General features: G+C 46.2%; 1 protein-coding gene across 2 annotated transcripts in view; it reads left to right on the top strand.

Annotated features, from left to right (window-relative positions):
* The first annotated feature begins 15,986 nt into the window (after positions 1-15,986).
* Positions 15,987-23,767, top strand: part of SPNS2 (sphingolipid transporter 2) — a 72,703-nt gene continuing 64,922 nt past the window's right edge. The window contains exon 1 of one of the 2 annotated variants that reach the window (XM_042442526.1): positions 15,987-16,048. The gene's annotated coding sequence lies outside the window, so the exon portion shown is untranslated. Of the gene's footprint in view, positions 16,049-20,387; positions 20,518-23,767 lie in introns of those variants that run through there. The other variant, XM_042442527.1, reaches the window with a different exon arrangement.

The raw sequence follows: 23,767 nt of genomic DNA, 5'->3' as shown, positions 1-23,767 counted from the left end.
GTCTCCAGAGTCACAGTCCAAAGCTTAAACCACTGCACCACCTTGGCTTTCTAGTAAGGAAAAAATAGCCTCCACTTGCAGGAATGGGAACGGAACAGGTTCCTCCAAGTTGCCTCCCATCCATAAACTCTTGTTAACATATTCATCGAATGCAACTAGAAGTTGTATAATGACTATTTGGGATGACAGCTTTGATCCGGGCTCTGATTAAAATTTAAAACGCATGATTAAATTTTTTTAAATCAATTGATTTTTATCAGCTGTAGGATATACCCAGAATTTCTATCGTCGAGAAAATGGCTTGCAAAGAACTGCATACGTTGGGGGAAATATGAATGTTTCGCTGGATGGCACATTGAGAGATTTGCAAGCGGAAGCAGAAATGGGTCAGAACAAACTTGCAATGGAAGGCATTGGGAAAATGCAGCGAACAGAACAGGAGTCTGAGTCCAGTCTACGGCTGCATCCGCAATGCAGAAATAATCCGCTTTAACTGCCCAGTGCTGTGGCATCCTGGGATTTGTTGTTTGCTATGGCACCGGAGTCGTCTGACCGCGAAGGCACAAAACTACAAGCCCCAGACTTCCATAGCATTGAGCCATGGCAGTTAAGGAAGTGTCAGACTGCATTAATTCTGCCGTGTGGATGTACATATACACACACCACTCTTTTCCATGCCAGCATTCTCTGAAGATGCCAGCCACAGATGCTGGCGAAACATCAGGAATAAACTCCTCTAGAACATGGCCACAGAGCCCAAAAACCCCACCAAAAATATGGATGCCACCCTTGAAAGCCTTTGACTTCACTGGTGGAATAAAGCTCCCGTCCATTTTGTACTTTAAATCCCCTCAATACCGGTGCTTTCCAACTGTCCCAGTTAATCCTTTGCCGTCCCACTTTTTTCAGCTGCTTTTAAAACGTCCCGGTTTCTTTCTCCTCCTCTCACTTTCCCCCTTGGTCCTCAGTTTATTTCGGTTGCTGCAAACCGCGTTCAAAGTGCAAAAGCAAAAAGCAGAGGGGAGAAAAGGGACCGAATCTTGCATTTCCCTGTAGATTTGGGCAAAAGCAAACTGCTGCAGCTTGTACTGTCTTATGTATTAGTCCTCATTTGTGTTGCCACACCAACTCCAATTTCCAGAATCCCATAGCATGGCACCGTGGCAAGTCAAGCGGTGTCAAAGAGGATTGTTTCAGCAGTGCGGATGGGCTCGAACGCTTGCGTTTAGGAGCCCCTGCGTTCCCCGGAGGGCTTTCTCTTCCTGCTGTTATGGCTTTAGGGTTCCGAGCCCCGTGGACTGGTTGCAGAGGTGTGTGTTGAACGGAATCCAGTGCGCTGAGTGTTATGTAACAACTCCTGGGACGGCTTAATCTTCCCCGGTGGCTTTGTGCCCGCCTGCACAGGGAGTGCCTGCCATGGTAACCCTCAGTACTCATGAAAAATGTGGTCTTGGCACCTTTGGAGTTATTTGACTTTTGCTCCCCCTCTTCCTTCATGACCTCACGATTTAACGCCCTGAGAAGCATGCAAAGCACACCTGGGCTCTCTTCCCTTTAAGATCAAACACTCAATGATGGGACATTTTGTTGTCCCCAGATCTCAAATCCCAGAATTTGGTTTGATGTGGAGAGAGGGGGGAGGGGATACCCAAAACCGACAGCTTCGTCCAGGTTTTTGAGTTCGGGCATAACACTTTTTAGTTCAGGCTTCATCTCTGCGATCTGGGATTGTAGTTCGGGAAGGTATTAAGCATTCTAGGTTGGAGAAATCTACTGCAAAAAAATGAGTATGGCCTGTTCCAGACTGCCAAAATTAAAGCTGCTTGGTCTCTTTGGAGGTATGCTGTTTAAATGATGCAGCACCCTAAGAATCCAGAAGCTGCCACCAAAGTTGCACTCCGGCGCTTAGTAAGGAGTGTGGCTTGGCGTGACCTCCACACTCTTGGACCATGCGTCATTTAAATAGCATACCTCCAAAGAGAACCCAAAGCAGCTTTTTTTGGCGTCTGGAACAAGCCAATATTATCCCAGTTTATATCTTCTGTGCGTAGTTTCATTCCTTTCATGGCTTTTCAGGGATCCTTTCATACCATTCCAGTGATAGCCCCGTCATTCCACTTTAACTCATGGGAATCTCTTCTGGGAATTTGTAGTTTGGCGAGGTTAAATTAACATTGTCAGCTATAGAGCAAAAAAAAAAGGAGAGAACCAGTAATTATCCCAGTAATCTTCTGTACGTGTTTCATCCTTTCTTATTTTGCATCTCTTCAGGGATCCAGTCATATACCATTCAATGATAGGCTTGCGATTTCACTTTAACTACTATGAGAATGTCCTGGGGAATCCTGGGATTTCCAGTTTTGGAGCTACGCCTAGAGCAATGATGCCCAAACTTGGACATCAACTCGCTTGACCAGCAGCCAGGAATTCTGGGAGCTGAAGCCCCAAAACATCCTGAGGACCAAAGTTTGGCGAACACCGATCTCAAATCTTTAACCAGAGAGCGGTCGTTTCTCAGCCAACTAGAGTTCCCAAGACTTTGTAGCCATGCTAGTTAAAGAGCCTTTGGAGAGGCATTTTCATCTTTAACTGGGAGAAAGTAGAAAAATTGGGATCTGGTGAAACATTGGTGCCACGGAGAAGGAGATGTAGAGAAGCCCAGATTCCAGAAGGGCCAGATTTGGCTCCAGGAGCTACAGTTCCCTACCCTTTTATTTAACCTCTACTGATGCACTTGCTGTCTGATTATATTTGTGGCCCTTGTTGTTGCTGTTGTGTGCCTTCATGTTGTTTCCAACTAAGGCCAAACTATCATGATGCCAGCCACAGACGCTGGCGAAATGGATGCCGGCCATGAGGTTTTCTTGGCCAGGTTTGTTCCGTTTGCCTTCCTCTGATGCTGAGAAAGTGTGGCTTGAGCGGGGATTTGAACCGGGGTCTCCAGAATCGTCATTGTCCACCACTCAAACCGCTACACCACGCAACTTGATCACAGTGGTGTGCCTTTCTTCACACTTGGCAGGTCTTTGCGCCAGCCTTCCTTCCGACGAGGGCAAAAATCTGTTTTGCCAAGCAAAAGTTTCCACTGCGATGCCAGCAGAACTTTAAATACTGACGTTGCAATGGCCTGATCACAACAAGAAAATAAATCTGGGGGTGGAAAGCCACGCTGGCGGCATTAATATTTATACGTATCCCGCGTCTTCGCTGTGTTCTTGCCAAAACTGCTGACTAACTTTGCCGGGTAATCTTGGCCCATAAAGATGCGACGATAGAGACGACGCTGACACCCTGCAGACGCAAAAAGGTTTACGTTGGCCTGCTTATTTATCCCGTTCCATCGCAGGCTGAGCAAACAGTTCCTTTGGTTACATCCGCACTGCAGAAATAACCCAGTTTAACTGCCATGGCTCAAGGCTGGTGCTAAAACTCTCCCGGTTGAACCTGACTATTGTATCCCCATCTTTGTTTGGAGCGATCTTGATATCCTTTCCCATCCAAAACCCAAGTTTAAACAAAGGAGAGGAGCACACAATAAAATCACAATACCCATCCCATATAAAACCCCTCCCATAGCTGCGCATTAAAAGCCTGACCGTTGTAATGTTGTAATGCACCCCTTTTTTTTGCTCAGGAGCAATGGTTTGGCAGGTCCAAGGCTTAGGCTCAGCGCATCCCGGCGTTTCGACGGTAACATCTTTCCTGCTGTGCTTTTTAATTCATCTTTTTATTCGTCTTATAATAAATAAAAGGAGAAGGTTAAGAGGTGATAGATAGCCCTGTTCAAGTATTTGAAAGGATGGAGGATGGAGCAAGCTTGTTTTCTGCTGCTCCAGAGATTAGGACAATGGAGCAATGGATGGAAACTACAGGGAAAAAGAATCCATCTCAACATTAGGAGGAACTTCCGGATAGTAAGATCTTTTGGACAGTGAAACATGATCCCTTGGGGAATGGTAGCGTCTCCTCCTTCAGAGGTCTTTAAACAGTCTGAATGGCCATCTGTCGGGGTGCCTTGATTGTGAGTTCCTGCATGGCAGAGTGGGGTCAGTCTGGATGACCCTTGGGGGATCTCTTCCATGAGTCTGAGATTTTTACAGCAGCAAGGCAATCTTATGCCAGCATTGCCCCCCCCCCCAAAAAAAAGAAATAGCCTGAATCATTGGAAAGCATGGGGAGACCCTAGTAATAGTGTCCATTCCCCTCCTGGCTTGCTTATGTTTGCTGTCAAGGGAGAGCAAACCCTCTCCGGCCTGAGAGCTGCTTCTATTTTCGAAAAGCGGGCAAGATCGGGGAGGGTTGGCATCTCAAGAGGAGGAAAGGAGCCGCGGTGGGGAGCATGGACTGTAATTATGGGCATTCTTGACTATGACAACCGGAGCGCATTAATGCATATAATTGAGAAGATGTAATGTTTAGTTTCTGCTGCAGCCTTGCAAGCATTTGAATGGTACTATAATGGCGGCAAGGGGGATGTTCTTTAGCTAGCAGGGTTGTTGCCTTTTAATGCCAGCCCTTGGATTGTGGGGGGGACAGGGGTCCTCAATTGACTCCCCTTGCCCTCCATGTTGGAAGACGCAGAGCATCCCAAGAGTCGGATCCCTTAGGCCGCCTCCGTCTGATCTTTTTGGGATTCTCGAAGCAGAGAGATACCTTTAAGGCTGCTGTTCTTGGGCACCTGGAGCATACATGCGCTCATCAATCTCAGAAACCTCTGGTTCTCTTGCAAGCTGTTCCTCCTATGGCTTCATTTCCATCATTTCTGTTGGCCTTCTATATTCATCCCAGTTTGTTAATATCATTCTTGAACTGTGGTACCCAGAACTGGACACAATATTCCAGGTGAAGTTTGACCAAAGCAGAACAGAGTTGTACTATTACTTCCTTCAGTCCAAACACTATACTTCCATTGACGCGGCCTACAATCGCGTTGGCCTTTTTAGCTGCCGCGTCACACTCTTGGCTCATGTTTATCCTTTGGCTTGCTAAACCCCTCTGGATCATTGTCACTTGTACTGCTTTTAACCCAAGGTGCGTGTCGCCCATACTATATTTGTGCAGAATATGCGCATATAGTGGACACACTCCCTTGTTTCTTCTCTCTCTCCTTTGGCCTTAAGTGCAAAGAAAGAGAAGATCTGGAGTAGATCAGAACAAAAGGAGGAGTCTGGAGATAAAAATGCGAGGGATTCCACTTTTTTTTTTGCTGAAGTGCAAATGAACCTGAAAGCAACTTGGAATAATTGCTGACGGTGACCTCCCTTGTAATGAAACCTACCTCTCTGAATATGTATTAAGGTCATATTAAGCAATAATGTAATTCTGCTAGAAAATGATGATTAAGGAGAGTCCTCCTCATTAGCGATTTTAAACTGTGGTTTAAATCATTACAGCTGGGCCCTTTGGATAAAGTGGTTTGCATCCTGATTTAAAATCAATTTTATTCAAATCAAATAAACCCTGCTGAGGTACGGGTTTTGGACGCAAGGAAGCAGTCGAATAAGACGACCAGGTGAGTTTGCATTGCTCTGGGAAGCTCTTCGCCCGTCCCTATATTTAGGAGAAATAAAAGTAATTATTCAAAATAGGTTTGTTTTTTTTTTTGCTTGCACGGTGTAAATGTTGCAAAAGGATCCGGCCAAACATGTCTGCCTTTGCAAAACGGATGATGTTCACATGGCGCCCTGTCCGGTATCCTCTGGTGCAGAGAACGGCAATGGCAACATCTAGAAAATGGCGTGTTGCACTTTTGGGAAATGTTTAGCCTTCCCTGTCAGAATGCTCTGGTGCACCAGCAAACTACAATTCCCAGGACTACATAGCCATGCCAGTCAAAGTGGTGTCAAGTGGATTATTTCTGTAGTGCGGCTGCAGCCAAAGGCAGGACATTAGAGCAAGGGTACTCCTTCCCAGTTGTTCCTTAGACACTAATTCAGAGGCATGCACCGTCTCTGAACCTAGAAGGAGCATATACAGTTGGCCCTCTGTTTGCGCAAGGGATCCGATCTGGACCCCCGCTGATATTCAAGCCCATAGGCTTGAATGGGATGTGAGGCTGTGAGCGCACACTGGGTGCGCACCACGACAGCACACTCCATTGACGATAACAGAGGTCGCCCTTCCATGAATATCCAAGACCGCAGATCTCAAGTCCGCAAGAACGGAGGGGCGACTTTATACTGTACATATTCATATATAAGTCTAGGATGTAGGTCTAAAATTGGACCCAAAAACCCTAAGTCGACTTATGCATGGGTCAATGTAAGTAGTGTATCTTAACTCTTGTTTCAAAGAAGGAACTATCATCCCCTGGTGAAAAGCAAGAGTATAATCTAGAGAGCAATAATATTAATATAGAGCAATACTGGCCCATTTAGTATGGCTTGGAGTGAGTTCTTGGCGCATGCCCAGAGCAGCAACGATGCCTAGTGCTTGAACGGTGCGCCCTGCGATATTTCCGTAATCTTTAGCCAGACATGGGGTTTTTGAGCTGTTGCGCATACGGTGCGTGTCAATTCCCCAAACAAGAAGGTGTGCGAATTTGCTCAACTTTCTGCCTCTCGGGCATGAGTTGTCCAAGAAAGGCCAAAATAAAGTAACATAAACTTATCTATTCTGAGCATGCTGAGCTAATTTTGCGCAGCTCCAGAAGCCGAGAGCTAATTGCGGGGAACGTTGGTTGCTCTCCGCCCAATTTCATGGAAACTTGAACAGCGCATCAACAAACAAAACGCTCTCTTTTCTCGGCCCCTTCATCTCCGACCTCAGAAAGAGCGAGGCTTAAGTAGAGGCCGGCTTCGTTCTTGCTTTCTCTCGGTATGCACATGTCTGTGTATCTTTTCTTTCCTTGTGGCCTTAATTTGTTTTCTCCCGGGTCGTTTGAATTCTTTGCAGATTACAGGTTTGTCTGCGGGAACGGCAGTTCCCACAATGCTGTAATTTGGGCCTCGCTGAGACTGGCAGCCGTCTCTGGCGCTGACGCCTTGCTTGCTTCCAACCAGTTCCAGAATGCGCGATGGAGGGATCCCGAAACTGAGGGCTTACAGGGAAGGGTGTGCGCATATGTGTGCATGTTTGTGCGCATTAACATTTGCAATGCTAATGTAATTTTTCTTGAACATTTACGGTTGCGTCTTCCCTTTTCCTTCCCCTTCCTCTTACTCTCATACTTTAGACCAGTGGTTCATAGAATCATAGAGTTGGAAGAGACCCCAAGAAGGGCCATCCAGTCCAACCCCATTCTGCCATGCAGGAACTCTCAATCAAAGCATCCCCATTGACAGATGGCCATCCAGCCTCTGTTTAAAGACCATCACTCTCCAAAGGAGTGTCTTCCACTGTCAAACAGCTCTTACTATTAGGAAGTTCCTCCTAATGTTTAGGTGGAAACTCTTTTCCTGCATTTTGCATCCATTGCTCTGTGTCCTATTCTCTGCAGCAGCAGAAAACAAGCTTGCTCCCTCCTCAGTATGACTTCCCATTCAAATACTTAAACAGAGCTAACATATATATAGAAACAAACCTCTTTGTCCGAAGCAGAATATCTGCATTATGTTGAAGGTTATGGAAGTGGAGTGGGACATGGATTGCCATTGCCTCTGCACATTTTGCATGCAGAGGAACATTGCAGACGCTTCAGCAATGGTCCACAGCAGAAGGCTAGCTGGGAACCAGAAGTGACATTGTGCAACATCACAGTTATACACATTGCAGGACTCTGGCTGCATCTACACTGCAGAATCAATGCGGTTTGACCCCGCTTTAACTGCCATGGCTCAATGCTGTGGAGTTCTGGGAATTATAGGTTTGTGACCTATTTAGGCTTCTCTTGGCAGGGAGTTGGATTGGATGGCCCTTGTTGTCTCTTCCAACTCTATGATTTGGTGTCTGAGAGCTCTACTGCCACAACAAACGACAAATCCCAGCATCCTGTAGCATTGAGCCATGGCAGTTAAAGCTGCATCAAACTGGGTTATTTTTGCAGTGTTTATACTGCATAACTTCATAAGCATAATGTTATGCTCCCCCTCCTTCAGCTAAGATCTCAAGCTCTACCTTCAAAAAAAATATTGTCTTTACAAGACCACCTTTTGTCCCTTTTTGCTGGCTTACATTCATTCTCAATGCTCCGGTGTGCTGCATTTCTTTCCCACAAGGGCTGAATCACCCACTTGCAATCAAGATGTAACTTTAGTCATTCGGTTATTCATGAATGTTGTTTGCTTCTAGTTTTAGAAAAGAAATCAGTCTTGCACTGAGAAGATAAATTATGAGCCCATGGCTGCATCCGCACTGCAGGAATAACCCAGTTTGCCGCCACTTCTCACTGCCAAGCCTCAATGCTGTGCAATTCTGGGAGTTGTGGTTTGGGGAGACCTTTAGCCTTCTCTGTTAGAGAGCTCTGGGGCCACAACAAATTACATTTCTGGCCCTGAAACCCACTGGGTGACATTGGGTAAGTCACACTCTCTCAGCCTCAAGAAAGGCAACGGCAAATCGCCTCTGAACAACTCTTGCCAAGAAAGCCCCATGATAGGGTGAAAAAATGACTTGATGGAACAACGTCAACAACCCCATTTTGTACAAAGATCCATTGCAAGGAAGGTTAGACTGAGAAAGGGTTGCCATGATTTCCCAGGGATGGCTGCATTCAATCCTAAATCTTTCCAGTCTTCTCTATGCTGGCCAAGATGGGAGTTGTAGTTCAGCACATCTGGCTGAAAGGCTTACTCTGTAGCCGATCCATCTACTACCTTTCACATCTAAACTTGCAGTTCTCCAGAACTGCAGAAGGATCACCTGTCCAGAGTTTTATCTGAGGTGCACATTGATTCATTTGGTTAAAGCAGTGCTTCTTAAGATGTCTGATAGTGGGACTGGTAGGTTTTTGGTTCACTTAGTGGGTTTCAGGGTCATTTTCGACTGTGGCAATGGTATCGCAATAGTTACGAGGCTGTAGATCTCGCTTCCGATATCACAACTGACTAGTAGGATGAGTCAACAGTGTGATGCGGCAGCTAAAAAGGCCAATGCGATTCTAGGCTGCATCAATAGAAGTATAATGTCTAGATCATGGGAGGTAATAGTGCCACTCTGTTCTGCTTTGGTTAGGCCTCCCCTGGAATAATGTGTCCAGTTATGAGCGCCGCAGTTCAAGAGGAATCTTGACAAGCTGGTGTGACTCCAAAGGAGGGCAACCAAAATGGTGAAGGGTCTAGAAACCATGACCTGAGAAGGTCAGTTTTAGGGAACTACTTATGTTTAGCCTGGGGAAAAGAAGGCTAAGAGGTGATTAAGTATTTCAAGGGATGTCATATTGAGGATGGAGCAAGCTTGTTTTCTGCTGTTCCAGAGAATAGGACCTGGAACATTGGATTCAAACTGCAGGAAAAGAAATTCCATCTAAACATTAGGAAGACAGGGGAATATGTTGCTTTAGCGTGTGGTGAAGCCTCCGTTTTTGGAAGTCTTTAAACAGAGCCTGGATGGCCATCTGTCGGGGATGCTTTGAGTGTGAGTTCCTGCATGGCAGAATAAAGGGGTTGGACTGGATGACCCTTGGGGTCTCTTCCAACTCTAGGGTTTATCGTCATCCTCGCTGTTGCTGTGAGATGAAATGCGAGCCAGCTTGCTCAAAGCGATGCAGAAAACGCCGGTGCTGTTGAATTGTTGCCTGTTGTGACACCTCCCGTAAGAGTGAGAAGCAAGTGGCACCGGGTTATTCCAGATTCTCCTCCTCCCATGTTCAGAGCCGGTGAGGTTCCTTGCCCTCCGCTCGACCTGCGAGGAATTTTGCCTTCCCAGGCATCTTAGCAATGAGAGCGGAGCATGGCTTCATTAGCAAGATCAAACGCTGGATTGGTGCCTTGCTTGTTAGATTGTGTTACAAAACAGGGCGAGCGTTCCCACAAGTTCAGACTTTGGGGGGACTGCGACCCCCAGAAGCCCCCGGCCGGGGGCTTCTGGGGGGGGCAGTTCCCCCAAAGTCACTTTCCCTCCGCTCTGGGAGTTCCATCGGAGATGATTATAAGCCTCAAGATAGTTTCTCGCCTGCAAGGGAAGATTTGTCTGAGTTGATGCCACAAGGATCCTTTGGTGGCCTCTTTCGCTTTGGCACTGAGTTGGCTTCTTTTTGAGAGAGGAGCGAGGTTCCAAAGGGAGAGCCATCTCTGTGATAAATCACCTGCTTTGCATGCAGGGCTTTCCAAGTTTAATACCTGGCGTCTCCAGGTAGAGCCTGTGAGAGATTTCCAGTCTGAAAGCCTGCAGAGCGGCTTCCCATCGGGGCAGGCAACACTAGTAGACAAAACGATGTCGCATGGGCCAGTCTTGACATAGAACGGTGCTCTCAAAAGATGCCGAAGGTGCGGATAATCTTGGTTTCATTCCCCGGTGTTTCTTGTTAGGGCTTGGAAAAGTCTCTCTTTGAAATCATGGAGAGCTACTGCCAGCCAGAGCAGGAATGACTGAACTAGGTGAACCAAAGGTGTGGCATAATTTCCATGTTCGCACTGAAAAATTGACCTTCTATTTAGATTCTCAAACAGTGTTCTGGACTGGAGCCACACTGCAGAATTAAAGCAATTTGGCACCACTTTAACGGTCATGAAAGTGATGGAGAGCAGTCGCAGACTTCGCCATGCTGGTGTCTTAACGTTGCGCTTGACGGTGTAGGATCTTGGCCAACATGTGTCTGATACAGTTACATCCCATGATGCCAGATATTTCTCCCAGGTGCCAGCTGTTTATTCTTCTCCGTCTCGACAAATCCCAACCTCGAGGGAGAGTGCACGGAGCAAGCGCATTAAATGTGGCGTGTGGCACAGAAGGCTGAAAGCTCTTGGAGAGGAGGGATCGACAGTGCAGAAGGCTCCTGCTAGTGCGTAATTGGGTTTTTAACACATCTCAGCTTATCCCTTTCCCTGGCAAAGTGTCTTTTTTTACAAAACCAAGCTGTTTTCTTCCTCCGTCTCTCTTTCCCGGTGCTAATTGCATTTCATTTCTCCGCTCTGATGTTTGCAATTACCTGTTGCAGGCTCTGGAGGTGAGCCAGGGCCCTTTGTAGGGGAGGCAGGGACCGTTCGGGGGATCTTCTCTTCCCACAAGAATGATCCACAAAGGAGGGCGAACCTGGTGGTGGGAAAAAATGAATCCTTTCGGATAGGGCGGGTAGTGTGCTGCCTGACAAAAACGGTTGCGTTCCTACGCAGATGGCTCTTGGAAAGATTCGTATGGTAGGGTAAGCCGCCAGGTTGAACTGCTGCTAAACTTTCTGCAAGGGTTACTTTACTTTACTTTACGGCGATCGGATCTCTCTGTGCCATTTCACATTTGGCAATCTAAAATGGAGGTGCACTGGCCTTTGCTGGAATGGCAGCATGGGCGAAAGGCTGCTCGGTGCTTGTGACCGGCAGCAAAGGGAGCAGTGACTGATCCGCCAGTCAAATAGTGACCAAAATGCCTCTTGTCCAGGCTGGCCTTTGCCACAAGGCCAACACAGGCTTCTCAGTTGCCACTCAGCCAGCTGCTCAGTTGCTGCTCCCAAAGTGACTGGTGCAAAGGGAGCAGCGACCGATATTGGTGGCTTTGAATATGCAGTAGAACAGTCGATCTAATATTAAATGCACATGAGGAGGGGGGGGGCCACTAGGGTTGTCATCCAAGAGGCCAGAAAAAGTTTGAGGACCATTGATCTACAGAAAAAGAGGTTGCACCTCAACATTTAGGAAGAAGCTCCTGATGGATGACGCAGTCTCAGAGTGTGGTAGAGTCTCCTCCTTTGGAGGTTTTAAGTAGAGGCTGGATGGCCATCTGTCAGGGTTGCTTTGATGGTGTATTTCTGCATGACAGAATGAGGTCAGACTGGTTGACCCTTGGAGGGGGGCTCTTCCAACTGTTTGGGACCGTTCTAAGATTCGAAGCCTGGGACACATTTGGCCAAGCAATACTGGAGTATGGTTAAGATGACTCAAAATGAGGAGGGGCGCATAAGGACTGTGACAGTTTGCTTTTGCCTGAACTTGCTGGGAAGTGCGTTGTTCAAACCACCCCTCTCCCCCTGGATGCAAAACACTTCTGCACTTTGAACTCAGTTTGCAGCGGTTAAAGTAAGCCAGGACAAAGGAGGACAGGAGGAGAAGAGAAACTAGGATATTTCAAAATCAGCTGAAAAGTGGATTAAACAGGGCAGTCCCTGGCAAATCAGGACAGTTGGAGGATCTATTAGGCACCCGACTTCCTTTAGATGCAGCATCAGCACTCAGCATTAAATCCACATTTATTGTCAGTCCGGTCGGGTTCTCTATGCACTATTGTCTGTGTGCAAGTGTGTCGGGATGGTGTGCGGTTTTATGTCTTTGGCCCCGGTGGCAAAATATCTGAAGCTGTCCCAGATAACTGGCCGAAAAAATCTATTTCTGTTCTCAGTGCCTTTAATTTTTTCCCCTCTGTAACCCATCCTTCTGTTCCCTTTCTCCATCAATCTCAAGGTGGGCCAAGTACAAAGCCCAGCGGATCACTAAGCAGCGCTGGTCCAAGCTTTTTCATTTTCGGTTCAAGCGCCTCTGACTTAACAGTGACTAGATCCTAAGGTTTTATGGGCAAGGTTTATCCAGGGGAGGTTTCCTTTTGCCTTCTGCGAAAGCTGGGAGAATGTGACTGCCCAAGGTGACTCTGTGGGTTTCTGGGACTTGGCAGGGATTTGAACCCTGGTCTCCAGAGACATAGTCCAGTGCTGAAACTATATGGAAGACCAGGGTTCAAATCCCAGCTCGGCCATGAAAACCCATTGTCAAGTCACACTCTTTTAGCCTCAGAGGATGGTAATGAAAAAGCTTGCCAAGAAAACCCCATAATGGGTTTGCCTTAGGGTCGCCATAAGTCAGAAATGACATGAAGGCACACAACAACTCCCACAGCTCTAGTCGAACACTCAGACCCCTCGACAACAACAACAGTTCCCATAATCCTAGTCTAACACTCAGACCACTGTGAGTCTCAAATTGCAGTCCTGTTTGGATATGAGGCAGGGATTGGGTTTATCTCTTTGAAACCTTAGCTAGAGAGCCAGTGTAGTACAGTGAGTTGAGGATTGGACTAGGACTCCAGGAGACAAGGGTTCGAATCCCCTGATAGAGCTGGAAACCTACTGACTAGCCTTGGGCAAGTCACACTCTCTCAACCTAAAAGGAAGGCAGTGGCAAACGGCATAACTCTTGCCAAGAAAAGGGTGACCTTAAGTCAGAGTTGTTTTGAAGACTGACAGCAATGCCAAATTCAAAGATATAGCCGCGTTAGTCTGTAAAACAAGTATATAAAGAGACCTTTGAGACTAATTGGAAGAGAGACGTTGGCGGTTGGCAGCATGAGCTTTCATAGACGTAAGCCTACTTCCTCAGATGCACTTGGTGGGTGCAAAAAAACAATGACAAAGCCATTGCTAGAGAGGACTTTATGGTCTCGATTGCACATTGGCAGCAAACCTGGTGCTACGACCCTACATTCTCATTCCTTTGAAATGGTGGAAATAAGTGTATTATCCATAAAGCAAGCATCCCTCAGCATGAGCATATTATGTGGCTCTCCTTTTGCCGTCTCTGCATTTCTTTTTATTTTCTTCCTCTTGGCTTGGCTATTGGTGCAAGAGCTCTCTGCGTCTCTCTGTGTTTGTCTGCCTGCTTTCAAGTCGCCTATTGATTTATGGCGACCCGACGAATTTTGCGGGGCTTTCTTGGGCATACAGGGGAGCTTTGGCCGGTTCATTCCTCTGCAATATACCCCACAGCGCCTGGCATTCATTGGCAGTCTCCCATGCAAGTATGAACCAATCCTTCTCAGCTGCCAAGAGGTGATAAACAGGGTTTTAAATATTTCAAGGGATGCCATATTGAGGATGGAGCAAACTTGCTTTCTGCTGCTCCAGAGAATAGGAAACAGAGCAATGGATGCAAACTACAGGGAAAGAGATTCCAGCTCAACACTGATAGTATGAGTTGTTCAACAGTGGAAGGCACTCCCTTGGAGGTCTTTAAGCAGAGGCTGGATGGCCATCTGTCGGAGATGCTTTGGTTGTGAGTTGCTGCATAGTAGATTGAGGTTGGACTGGATGATCTTTCTGGTCCCTTTCAGCTCTATGACTCTATGAAAGGACAAGATCAGATGGATCTTAGAGCATTAAGGTATTTAGGCTGTCTGCATCTTCCTTTTTAAATCCCCTTCGGCATTGCCGCCGCTGCCTAAAGCATCTGGCTGCCGCACCAACCCTGCCGAAGCCCTTTGTGCAATACTGCACTGGAGCCATCCCTCCTGGCCGAGCAAAGTGTGCATAGCAATGTCATAAATAAATGCATGAAGATAGCAATTATAGGCGGCTTGTGCGTGTCGCAAGGCCTCTCCCGTGCGCGGCAATTGCAGCATGCGAGGGCCGTTTTCTCATGGAACTGGGTGTTGGCTGCTTGTGAACTGCCACTCTCCCCTGACATGCTGACGGAGCTTCAAATGAGTGCGATTTTTTTGAGTCTGCCACCCATGGTTGTTTTTCTTATTCATAGGTGCGCTGGGCACTCTTCTCCCAACAGGACATACCTAGCATGTCATTCACATTAGCGACGCTGCTCTCAGGGTTATTGATAGCAAGTGGATCGAGTCCCTTTCTGGCCTACATCAGTTGCACAAGTGTGCGCTCCATAAGTCTGTTTTGCCTTGTTTCTGCAGCGATTGCAGTTTTTCTTTTGAAAGCACAAAGGGTCTAAAACTCTGAATCTTAAGTACCCATATACCTGCTTGACATGTTGCATATGTTAGGGGGGGAAATAGAGAAGAAGATTCAAAAATCTTATTACATACGATAACAGCAACTCGCATAATCTATGTGCAGAATTGGGAAACAAATCAAGATAGTCCTTCTGTAGAAGATTGGCTGGTTCAACTTTATGATAATGAATGAAGGATAATGGTTAGAGATGGGAAAATACCTAAACATTAAAATGGGAATACAATTCCAAAATATTAAAATTGGAATACAATTGGGCTGAGTTTTGGGAAGATGATTGGGGAAGCACTAAAGTTCTGTCTCTGGGGTATTAATATGTAATGCATACAGTAAAAAATGGAGAGATAAATGATATATGATGAGTAAATTATGGCTAAATTAGATTGTTGCGAGAAGAAAGAGAGAATTTAATTTGAAGCAGACAGTGGAAAAGGAAGAAAATGTTCAAATATGCTCAAACCAGAAGGATGGGTTGGCGAACAGAAGTGTCTAAGTGCTTGTGAATAGAAGTATGTAATGGGTTGACTTGTTGTTGTTGTTGCTGTTGTTGTTGTATGGTTTCAAGTTGTTTCCGACTTTGGACAATCCTAAAATGACCCCATCATGGGGTTTTCATGGCAAGATTTGTTCAGAGGCAGGTTTGCCATTGCCTTCCTTTGAGGCTGAGAGTGTGTGACATGCTCAACGTCACCCAGCGGGTTTCGTGGCCGAGCTGGGAATCGAACCCTGGTTTCCAGAGTTGTCATCACTCAAACCATAGCGTTCCCTCTTTTCCAATCTGGATATTTGTTTCGTTGTCTGACATACACACCAACGTTCTCACAAAATGGGACCCAAGGCAGCTTGCAAGTTAGGATGAAAAAGGGATACAGTGGGTATCCGCCAGGGTTTGGTTCCAGGATCCCCCATGGATGCCCAAATCCATTGGTGCTCAAGCCCCATTAACGACAACAGTGTAGTAAAATGGTGCCCTAAGTCAGAAACAACCTGAAGGCATACAACAAGTCAACCCATAAGCAAACCTCACTGATCTATAGGGACTTAGGGTCCCCATAAAGACGATTTGAAGGCGCACAACACATGCAGACAGACACACTCCAAGAGCCGGCTATTAAAACAGCTTGCCAAGGCAAAGAAAATCTTGCAGAATGACTCCTCTGACATCTACCCATCGTCACCTATCTGATCTTTCCTCCTTTCTCTCTTTTCTAGGGGTTTTGCTAGACATCCAGCAGCATTTTGGTGTCAAGGACAGTGGCGCTGGCTTGCTACAAACAGGTAAGAAGAAACCGTAGCCGTGCGCCTTTCCCCCTCATCCTGGTGCTTTGTGCGGATGCTTCAGCCAAGGACGCGAGGACCTTGAGAGCCGTGCTTGCAGGCTTTGTTTGAAATCGCAGCCAGCGGGGAAATGTGTTTTCATGTGCTGCTTCTGCCCTTGTTTGGCTCCATTTAGCTGCCGCCGCTTGGTCTTGAGGGTTTTGAGCAGCCGCTGCATCCGTGCGACAGTCTTGGTGCATGCATCTCCTGGAAAAGCGAACCTTAGCGGCGCAGGGAAAGCAGCCATGATACAGGCTAATATAGTAGGGCCCATGGTTATCTAGTGGGGTTTGGGTCCAGGACCTTTCGTGGATACCCAAATCCGTGGATGCTCAAGTCCCATTAAATCATAGAGTTGGAAGAGCTGGAAGAGATCCCAAGGGCCATCCAGTCCAGCTGTCATCATTTGTCCCAGTTGCAGTTCAAAAACTCATGTCATATTGGCTCTATGACCATAAATGATTGATTGATTGACTGACTGACTGATTGATTGAAAAAGCCAAAAGTGGAACCTTGGCAAGTTTTGGATTTGTTTGAAAACCTTACCTTGTTTGTTGAATAAAAAAAGCGAGAAAGCACGCATAGGGTCGGGGACGTAGCCAGGATTTTAGGATGGGGGGGTCCAGACTAAGTGCCACCATTATAGTGGGGCTTGGGTGCGGCGGCACAGCAGCACGCACCATTCATTTTTCTAATGGACGAGGGGGCTGGACCCCAAGAACCCCCCCCCCTTGGCTACGTCCCTGATAGGGTGGGTCTTAAAGAACATTTCCTTTAAAAACATACTAACATAAAACCTCCCAGTGTCATAAAGAGTTTGATCCAAACTCAAACTGAATAGGAAGCTCTGGTTTTTTGGGACGCAGCTTCCGATCCCCTGGAGTCTACCATTTTAATCCTGTCCAGCCCCATGATGCCAAGCTAGGACTTGGTACCCTTCTGAATGCCCCTTAAAAGCCCAAGGAAAGATTCATTGCACCATAAATCTATTTCGATCCATAAAGTGTGCTGAGAATTCTGCATGATGTGGATTTTCTGGTTGTGATGCACACAAGCCCAGATGGTGCTCTTTTGGGAAGGCCTCATTTGGCAGATCTCTAGGCTGCCCAGCATGTGCTGGAAGCAAAAGGCCTGAGCTTTTCCAAGGCAGCATTCGAACGCAGCATGTCCCTTCTATCCAAGACACTGCTAGCAGGCATATGGGCACCTCAGAGGTCTCGAAAGCTCATGCTCTTCTTTGGTTGCCCATGCCTGATTTTGGATTGCAATGTCCAGAATCCCCATCAGCATTGCTTGGCTAAGGTCAAGTGTAGTATGGACACGTAAATGGCGAAACCTCAGTTCCTCCTCCCCTGCATCTGACATGAGAATGGGAACCACAGTCCAAAGAAGTAACATCCCTGAGTTCTGCAGCGGACATTGTTCCCATGCAGCTTGCACATCTCAGCGTCATCTGTCTCCCTCCTGTCTTCTTTATATATAACAGATTTAGTGTTTTGTTCTTGTTGACCCAGAAACCTGATGTTTGGAGTCGGTTCAGGCATTGCATCAAATGGTGGCTTCTAGTATGTGGAGTTTTAAACTTAATGTTCCTGGGTTTTGCAGGGAAACTGTGGTTTATGCAAGCACCCCTTCCCTTCCCTGGATGCCTTCCAGGATCCAAAACACACTGCAGAATTAATCCAGTTGGAGACCACTTTAACTCCCCTGGCTCAGTGTGCTAGGGAATCCTGGGCATTGTAGTTTGTTGTGGCACCAAGGAAGACTCCGTGTCTCACAAAACTATAGTTCCCAGACTGCCCTAAAAGTAGACTCCAACGGGATTATTTCTGCAGTGTGTTTCAGACCCTGGTCAACAGCTTCCGAGGAGCATCCAAAGGAGCATCTGCCTTGAATCCCATTGAGGAGAAAGGCAGGATATAAATCCTGGAAATAAATGAATTCAATACATAAATAAGGTTTATTCAGCCTTGAGCTGCAAACCATAATTTCCCAAGCGATGGCTTGCAAATTATTGTCAAACTCCCAGAGAAGGAGCCATAGGAGTGGCAGCCTTCGGATGGGCATCTGCTGCCAGTCAGTGTAGACGCTAACTTTCAGAGTTCTCCACAATTGGCTGTTGCATCTGGGGATTATGAGGTTTATAATCCAAAGCAGCTGGGGATCAAATGTCGCTCGTCCCCAGTTGCAGCGAAAACAAGAAATACACACCTGCTTAGGATCAAAATGACCTGAACAGATTAGAGAGCTGGCCCAAACTAATAAAATGAGCTTCAACAGGGAGAAATGTAAGGCACAGCACTTAGGCAGGGAAAAAATGAAATGCATAGATATAGAATGGAGGACACCTGGCTTGACAACGTTACATGCGAAAGGGATCTAGGAGACCTAGGAGACCACAAGTTGCACATGAGTCAACAGTGCAATGCGGCAGCTAAAAAGGCCAATGCAATTTTAGGCTGCATCAATAGAAATTTAGTGTCTAGAGATCAAGGGATGTAATACTGCCATTCCATTCTGCTTTGGTCGTTATATACATACAGGGTGGGCTATATGGTCATTATATACTTAGAGAGATATACATTCATCCCTCCATGTTTGCGGCTTTGATATTTGTGGCTTTGATTATTCACGGATTTGATTAATACATTATCTCTAGCTCCTCCAGTGCAACTCTATGGTCAACATTAACCAAAAGCTACACTGGAGGACCTAGAGATTCCTAGAGAGGATACTCTACTAGGCCTTTGTAGCTCCTCCAGGGCAGACCTATGGTCAGTGTCTGTCGGATGATGACCACAGAGTCACACTGAAAGACCTAGAGATTCCTAGAGAGGATACTCTACTAGGCCTTTGTAGCTCCTCCGGCGCAGTTCTATGGCCAGTGTCTGTCGGATGTGCTCACAGGTGCATGGAGGACCTAGAGATTCCTAGAGAGGATATTCTACTAGGCCTTTGTAGCTCCTCCAGGGCCATTCTATGGTCAGTGTCTGTCGAACATTGACCACAGAGGAGGACCTAGAGATTCCTAGAGAGGTGTTCTCTCTGATAAAAACATGGTGTTTTTGTTATTTGCAGTCTTTCCATATTTAGGGGAGGGTCTTGTGCCCCTAACCCTAGCAAAGAAGGAGGGACGTGTGTGTGTGTGTGTGTGTGTAGTCAGAGAGAGAGAGAGAGAGATTCACACACACACACACACACACACACACACATAATATATCTATATATAACATTAAAAACACACACCAAAGCAGAAAAGAGGGGAAACCACCTGGTCCCACAACCATGGTTACATCGCTGGCGCTGAACGATCTGTTTGAATCTCTTCCAAACACAGAAACGACCAGCCGTTCCACTTTTAATCCTCATTAAAGGACATCTCCGGCTTTAAAGAAGGTGTGGGTTGTTGTTCTTGTTTTCAAAAAAATTGACCAAAAAGAAGAGGGGGGAAAAGAGACGTCAGCAAGGATTTTTTAAAAAGAGCAGGATGAGTTTTGATCTGGTCCTTTCCTAAAAGAAAAGCAGCCATCATCTGGTCTGCTACTAGCAGAGGAGGCCCTGCTGTTGGAAGGCCAGATGGCTCTTAGGCAGTGATGTATTAGGAGTATTATTTATTTATTCGATGTATGGATCCCGACCTGCATGGGTTTCGCTCTTGTCTGCTCCGTCCCTCTTGCCATATGCGGTTTTTGTCCCTACACATCGTGGTAGAAAATTAGGCGCAACGCATAAAATATACACACTTTTACCCAAGTCACACTAATGCGAAGTAGGCATGGGCAGAATATTTGGAAACCTATCCCCCCCAAATGTTTTAAAAACATAAGGTTAGGAAACCTCTCATGGACTGATGAGAATCTTCAGAGTTAAATGCTTATTCTGTGCCAATTTTGCAGGTGGTTTACCATATTTGCTCGACTATGTCGACCTCATGTTTAAGTCGATTAAGGATTTTGATATGACCCATGGATACGTCCAGGGTAAACCTTATTGACATGCAACAAAGGATCGAAATGGCGAAGCAAAGGAAAACAATGCCAAAGAGCCTACAAAATTCTGGCACTGTTTTGGCTCAAGCAAAAGTCTGGATGGAAGAGAGAGCAGAGCGAGGTCAGTGCTTCCAGGACAGATTGCACTCTTCACTTTCACCAAGGAACGGTTCCCTTTCTAATAAGAGTTAAAGTCTAGTATTTACATTGACCCCAGGATAAGTAAACCGAGGACTTTGGGGTCCATTTTTGCATTAAAATGTCTAGACGTGAATATACTTTGCGGAAAACGTACAGAGAAAGAGAAAACAAATTTGATCGGGCGCCGAAGAAGCTGGCATTTTGCAAAGGCTTTATTTCAGCGCGAAGAAACGTTGCTCAAATTATTCAGTACTTCCACTGAGAATGAAATTAGCAGAGAACAGGATCCTTAATGCAAAGGTAAGAATAGCCAGGGAAGGCTGTCCTGAGTGCGAAAAAGGAATTCAATATTGTCCTCCTGACACACATAGTAGGCCCTTGGCATCCGCTGAGCTTTGCTTCCAGGACCCACTTAGATACCAAGGAAAGTAATTGGAAGCAAAGTGTGTGTTGTGTTGTGTAGGAGGTACCTTGTGTAATTGTATTTAAAGATGTAGCCGTGTTAGTCTGTAGAATCAGTACGCAGAGAGATCTTGTAACACCTTTGAGACTGAAAGAAAGAAATTTGGCAGCATTCCCTTTTGTAGACTTCAGTCTATTTCCTCTGATGCATCCTAATGTTGAGCTGCAATCTCTTTTCCTGCAGCTTGCATCCATTTATCTGGGTCCTGTTCTCTGGAGCAGCAGAAAACAAGCTTGCTCCTTCCTCAACATGACATCCCTTCAAGTATTTAAACATGGCTATCATATCACCTCTAAACCGTCTTTTCTCCAGGCCAAACATCCCCAGTTCCCTAAGGCGTTCCTCATAGGGCATGGCTTCAAGACACTTCACCATTTTAGTCGCCCTCCTTTGGACATAAGGACCCACGGATTTGGGTCTTGGAACAAAACCGCAGCAGGCACCAAGGACCCACTGGATTTTCCCCACCAGTTTGCAGCAATTAAAGTAAACTGCAGATGAAAGGGGGAAGGCGGGAGGAGGAGAGGGAAACCGGGACATTTTAAAAGCAGCTGGAAAAGTGGGAATGCGGAGGATGAATTGGGATTGTCCCTGCCAATCTAGAAAGATGTCTTCTTTTAAGCTCTGAAAAAGTGTTAGTTGCTTTGGAGGAAGGACATGAACAACTGCTTCACATATGTCCCCCTAACAAGTTAAGCCCCACGGTGTCGAGGGTCCCTTTGAAATGGCACCTCTCTTTGCTTCGTCCTTCATGCGGTTCCCTTTTCCCTTCCCTACAAGTGTCTCTCTTTCCTTACAATTGCATTCAGGAGCTAAGGAGAAAGCAATTCCAAATCCGTAACTCTGTAATGCTCCTGGGCAGGGTTTTGCATTCGAAATGATACCTAGATTAATGTTTAGCATTGAAGGGCAAGTGGCTTTGGGGCAGAATCCATCTCTCTCTCTGCAATTGTCCTGAATACCAAACAATTTGATTTATTATTCTTTTCCCTCATTTATTTTTTGCTCTCCTCCTCTCTCTCTCTCTCTCTGAGCACAAGATGTTCTGGAAGTAATCTTGTAAAAAAAACAGTATTTTCTTTTTAGACGGTTAAAATGCCAAGATTTCGGGAACGGTGTCGTTTTCAAGAAACCTTGGGCACAGGGGACAGAAGGGAAACGGCTCAGAGGTCTTCCATTGCGGTCGCTCTGCTCCGTTTTGTATGTCACAAGTACAACGATCCACACCTCTCTCTTCCTTTGTTTGTGAAGATTTCCTTTCTTCATTTTCTCAGTTCTTTGGTATGTGTCTAATGAGAGAAGAAGGGAATGGCAAACACTCTTTGGAAAGGACTGGAAGGCGCACAACAACGATAGAGAGGATGCCCAAATTCGATAAGCCGTGGTTAGCAGTTTGTTCCCAAACTATGGCCTGTTACAGACTAACAATATAAAGCTGCTTCGTGTCTCTTTGGAGGTATGCTCTTTAAATGATGCATGTGTCCTGAGAATCCGGAGGTTGAGCCAAAGCCACACTCCATTCCTAAGCACTGGAGGGCAACTTTGGTGCAGCTTCCAGACTCTTAGGACCCATGCATCATTTAAATAGCATACCTCCAAAGAGACCCCAAGCAGCTTTATTTTGGCAGTCTGGAACAGGCCTATATTTTGCAAATTCACTTTAACTCCTCCTCCTCCTCCTCATCATCATCATCATCTATATAGAATTCAAAGATATAGCCGTGTTAGTCTGTAGAATCAGTAATGTTTGCACCTTGGAGACTAACCAAAAGAAAGAAGTTGGCAGCATGAGCTTTCGTAGACTAAAGTCTATTGCCTTAGATGCATTTACATATATGTGTGTTGAATACCTTCGAGTCATTTCCGACTTATGGCAATCCTGTCATAGGGTTTTCTTGGCATTGTTTCTTCATAGGGTTTTCTTGGCAATGCCTTTGCCACCCTCTGAGGCTGAGAGAGTGTGACTTGCCCAAGGTAGGTTTACATGGCCCAGCCTGGAGTTGAACCCTGGCCTCCAGAGTCCTAGACCAATGCTCAAACCACTACGTCGCCATGCTGAAATAATCCAGTTTGACACCACTTTAACTCCCATGTCTCCATGCTCCACAGCATGGAGACATGGGAGCATGGAGTCTCCATGCTCCATGCTATGTAGTTTGTAATATCTCTGATGCCACAGCAAACCACACGTTCCTGAATTCCATAGCATGGAGCCATGACAGTTAAAGTGGTGTCAAACCGGATCATTTCTGCAGTACAGACGCAGCCCTGGTGACCAGCAAGAAGGCGAATCCTTTGCATTCCTTGAGTGGCTACTCTTGACACGCTTTCCTTTTCCTTAACAATGGCCTGTTACAGACAGGCCAAAAAAACTAAAGCTGCTTCGAGTCACAGTGGAGGTATGGTGTTTCAATGATGCATGCGTCCTAAGAGTCCAGAAGCCACCAAAGCCACGCTCCAGTCCTTAGGGCTGGAGCGTGGCTTTGGTGCGACTTCTGGACTCTTAGGACGCATGCATCATTCAAATACCATACCCCACTGTGGACTCGAAGCAGCTTTATTTGGCTGTCTTTAACAGGCCAATATAGCAGTGGTTCTCAACCTTTTTAATACCGTGATCCTTTCATATAGTTCCTCATGTTGTGGTGACCCCAACCAAACAATTATCGTCTTTGCTGTATGCAAAAACACGTGTCTTCCAATGATCTTAGAGCGGGACCCCTGTGAAAGAAAGCGCCATGCGACCCCCAAAGAGAGGTAACCCTTCCAGTTACACCAAAAGCCACCTGGAATAAATACATCTCTTATTCCGCCGGCAGAAGGACGACAGCACAAAGCCACCTTTGGAAGGGATTTCCAAGCGAATCCTTGAATGGTTTCCCAGATTAGTAACCAAACTGGATCCAGGCCAGTCAAGTGATGCTCCGTCCAACTCACTTGGAGGCGGCGGAAGATGCTCAGGAGGAGCATCCAAGTGCTGTGGGATTTCCCAAGGATGATCCATTGGGGTTTTGCCTCTGAGAAGGATGCTTTGCAAAGGCACAATCCATGTGAATTGACTTAAATAGTAAAGTTAAATAGTTAAAC

Source organism: Sceloporus undulatus, chromosome 11, assembly GCF_019175285.1.
Source record: "Sceloporus undulatus isolate JIND9_A2432 ecotype Alabama chromosome 11, SceUnd_v1.1, whole genome shotgun sequence".
In the NCBI taxonomy this organism is placed as follows: Eukaryota; Metazoa; Chordata; class Lepidosauria; order Squamata; family Phrynosomatidae; genus Sceloporus; species Sceloporus undulatus.
The sequence above is the reverse complement of the archived record's forward strand: the minus strand, read 5'-3'. Positions and strand labels throughout refer to the sequence as shown.